This window comes from Meles meles, unplaced genomic scaffold (genome assembly GCF_922984935.1).
Source record: "Meles meles unplaced genomic scaffold, mMelMel3.1 paternal haplotype, whole genome shotgun sequence".
NCBI classification, from domain to species: Eukaryota; Metazoa; Chordata; class Mammalia; order Carnivora; family Mustelidae; genus Meles; species Meles meles.
The window spans coordinates 837,743-842,370 of NW_025721119.1; positions in this window are offsets into that span (position 1 = coordinate 837,743).

A 4,628-nucleotide genomic window follows, 5' to 3' on the forward strand; every position below is an offset into this window, starting at 1 on the left:
ATTGCATGGAACACTTGGTGTGGTGCATAAACACTGAATCTAGGAACACTGAAAAGATAAAATTAAATTTTTAAAAAGGATATATGCAAGAAACTTTTACAAAAAAAAAAATCTTATGTCTTCAGGGGAATGTGAGACTGTGTTAAATCCAAAGTAAAAATGTCATGTATTTTATAAAATAAAGTGCCCAATAACAATAAAAGACTTTTTAAAATAAATGAAAATAATTAAAATAATAAATTTAATAAAAGTGTCAAAAGATAAATTGATGAGAATCAACCAGAAGCAACAGTGAAACACAAAATCTGACACTTAGGACAGTTAAGAGAATGAGAGGAATAATATAAGGTGACCCAACATATACTTATGGGCATTTCTGTAAATGCCTATGACATCAATTTCTTTTTGTCAAAACACTTATTTACTCTTAAGTTAATATTATAAAAAGAGCTTTTCTCTAAACCAATATGTGAACTACATTGATGAAATTTGAGGTAAAGAGCACAGAAAAATAACATAATTAATCTATTAAATAGCATCTTCTTGAAAATTCTAAATATTATCTTGAAAACAATTTCTTGATAATCCTCAAAATGAGGTAGACTGATATCCTAAATTCTCCTTGGGAGAAATTATGGTAATATGAGATGAAATCTATATAGTCATGCGTATAAAATAACATGTTTCAAAATACTGTTGTATATTTTATATGTGAACAATACATTCCATGAGATGAAGCAAAGCTCTTGATGCGTATCCTCAGACATAATGTAATGTGTGGCTATGTTGATAGATTGGGGAGGGAAGGGGAAAACGTTGATGTTGTAGGAAGGGGGTGACTCTTTATCCACAGTGGACTGAGTTACAAATCATGGTCTGGTATTTTGGATTTAGGAATCAAGCATTAGAGATGAGCGTATTGTTTAAAATATTGATGAACTACTAGGAAAAATTGTAAACGAATTTGAAGAATTTGCCTTGGTGTCAAGAGGCATAAGCTATGAAACTGTCATTTTATCCTGTGGTTTGTTGATGCCATATCCATCCATTCTTGGAGTAATATACTAAAGTGTTTTAAAAAAGTTATTTCAGTTAGTAATTTACCTGTATTCAAATTATTGCAGGTGTGCATCTCCTAATCTTCTGCAAAATACCCACATCAGGGTGCTGAGTCTATAGGAAGCAATTGCTTTTCAATTATTGGGTGGTCACTGACAATTTCCAGAGGAAAACCTGGGAAGGTGGTTGGGTTTATAAGGTAAAGACGCATTGCATCTGACACGGAAGCCACTTGAGATATTGAATATCTGGTTACAAACTCTAACGTGAAGAATTATATTTTCATGTAAAAATAATTAGATTATTTCCCCCTTATTTTCATTTTATCCAATGACATAATGAAAACTAGCCTATTTAATTTGCAAAAGATTTGTGCCTGCTTCAGTCTTTTAACCTTCGCTAGAACATTTGGGTCTGGCATCAGCATTACTGGTAATATGCAGTGGAGAAAAAGGGAAAGAGTTGGTTTCTTAGCGAATAGGAGAACTAAGGCTTGAACCTGAACAAGGTCCACACATGGCAGAGAAGATAGAATTATACACTTTCATTGACCATCTCCATAGGGTGGAACCTACCACATGTCAAGATTTATGCCCGGAATTAATTTTATTTAATCCTGACCAAAGTCTCTTGAGGTTGATACAACCACCAATATGACTACAGACAGCTGATGATAAATTATGTTTAGACAATTAAGGAAATTCTTTGGATATCCTGTCTTAACATAGTTGGTAAGTAGATGCATATATTTATATACATTAAATTTGTATTTAAAAAGAAGTCTATCTTAACACAAAATATTTTAGGCAACAATTATGAAGTAAAAAATAGTTAACTGGTGCTCGCTTCGGCAGCACATATACTAAAAAAAAAAAATCGTAGTTAACTGTCCAAAACTAAAAAGAAATTAAAATAAAAATATAAAAGTTTTAATTAAAAATCTACTATAGATGAAACAGAGTCAAGAATGCATAAAAGTTATTTATTTATAAATAAATTGTTTTAGTGCTTTGGTATTGTCAGTTCAAGATATTTCTTGTTTGCTCTCATCTGCAGTCTCAACCATAGTTTCTCTTGTTACCCGCAAAAATACTTTAATCAAGAGTATAGAGAATACACACATCACTTCCAGATTCTCTCAGTGAACTCTAATCCATGTCCTTCCCTATACAAAAGTTGCCCTAGGTGACTTTCCTCACAAAGCATCATTCTCCTCTTTTAATATCTCCTCTGTAAATTGCTTTGTAAATGTATATATTCAGTTTATTCCTACATCATAATGAAGAAGTTCCTCTAAATAATGTCATTTATAAATAATTTTCACATTGCCAGTTTTAATTTACTTTAATAACATTTAACAAGGATTATCAGTATTACAGATATTCTTTTTCCTATGTTTCTCATGTTCCTATTCAATTGGAAGTAAAACTTGAAAAACATCTCCCTTTATTGATTCACATATGTATGGAATAAAGAGATTTTTCAAATATAGGATTATTATTATAAAGATTCAATGTGGATTCCATGTGATGAGAAGTAATTTATATAAAACTATATAATGATCCAGTGGCAAATCTAGAAATGTGTCCTCTAGATACCAGACAATGTAGAGTTTTCCCCTGAAGCAAATGAATGTCAAAAATATATCATTCAGATGACAAAATATGTCTGGTCACAATCAATTTTGTCTGATTATTGCATAGCTCCAACAAGAATGTGCATTGAACTAAGAATTTTCTATCACTTTGCCTAAAATTTTATAAGAATCTCAGACTAAAAAAATAGCACCAGTTTTCATATAAATTTGGGTTGCCTTCTCTTTTCAAGAACTCTGTCATATTTTTGTATGTACTTTAGCAAAATAAGCTTCTTTTTTTTTTAATTTCTTCCATTTTATTTATTTTTTCAGCGTAACAGTATTCATTCTTTTTGCACAACACCCAGTGCTCCATGCAAAACGTGCCCTCCCCATTACCCACCACCTGTTCCCCCAACCTCCCACCCCTGACCCTTCAAAACCCTCAGGTTACTCACCTATAGGGGAAGAGTTCCCTAAAGGACCTATCAGGACTTTTGCCCCAGGACTACCTTGAACCTACTGGCTGCACAGAGTCTACCTTGGTTCATTGAAAATTGTGTTCACACTTGTATCTGTAATGTCTGTAGATAATAATTATTTTGAATCGCTTTCAGTTATATAGGTTTTAAAATATTGTGAAATGACTTTCCTAGAATGAATCAGATTACAGAAAGGAGAATCCTCTGGAGTCTTGCCAAAGACAGTGCCCTACAATATCTCTGCAATGAGTCATACATGGAATTTTTTGTGCCTTCTAATGTTTCCATAACAGCTTCTATTAAAAAGAATATACAGTGCAGGGGCACCTGGGTGGCTCAGTGGTTTAAGCCTCTGCCTTTGGCTCAGGTCATGATCTCAGGGTCCTGGGATCAAGCCCTGCATAGGGCTCTCTGCTCAGTGGGGAGCCTGTTTCTCCCTCTCTCTCTGCCTGCCTCTCTGCCTACTTGTGACCTCTCTCTCTCTGTCAAATAAATAAATAAAATATTTAAAAAAAGAATATACAGTACAGAGTTCAGAATGATTTAGTGACTTAGGAATAAATTCTCTTTTTAAATATTTATGCAATGTGTATTCTTATTTGTTTAGATGGTTACAGAGCTTGTGCCCCTAAGGATTTTATAATGCACAGAGATCTAAAATTCACAGTATTAATATGTGCATGTTACTATTGCTTCTATGTATACCTTCATGAAATATCACAATTGTGAATTAGAACTGATAAATACATAAGTCGGTAGACAGATATATGGAGAGATATCTGATTTATCAGTATATACTTTGAGTTTGGGTTCAGATTGAAGTGAGGTTTATTTTGCTTTATTGCAAAGCATGCTGCAGATTTTTGGAGCCAATTCTAGATCTAATGTTAGCAGTCTCTTACTATAAATGTGAACTTGGATTAGTGAATTCACTCTCTGAGCCCCAACCTCACAAGTAAAGCAGATCAAAATCATGAGATATGATCCCACACTTCTTAGAATGGATATTACCCAAATTGAAAAAAAAATAATGAGAGTTGGAGAGAATGTGGAGAAAACACATCACTTGAGCACTATTGATGTGACTGAAAATTAGTACAGCCATTATGGAAAATAGTATAGAAGTTCTTCAAAATTTAAAAGTAAAATTTTCCTATGTTCCAACAATCCCAATTCTGGCTATATATGCAAAAGAAATAAGTTGATATGAAATCAAATTTGAAGCTATTCTTTACTCTTGTAATCATTATTGCAGTGTGACCCACAATAGATAAAATATGGAAATTAATTTTACATATGCATTGACAAATGAATGGAAAAATGAAATAACAGCAACATGGAAGAACCTGGAGGACACTGAGAGAAGTGAAATAAGCCAAACACAGAAAGACAAACATAATTATAATTGTATATGAAATCTAATAGTCAATCTTTAGAAGTAAAGAGTAGAATGACAATTGTCAGTGACTACAGGCAGTGAGAAATGGGAAGATGTGAGTCAAATGCTATGT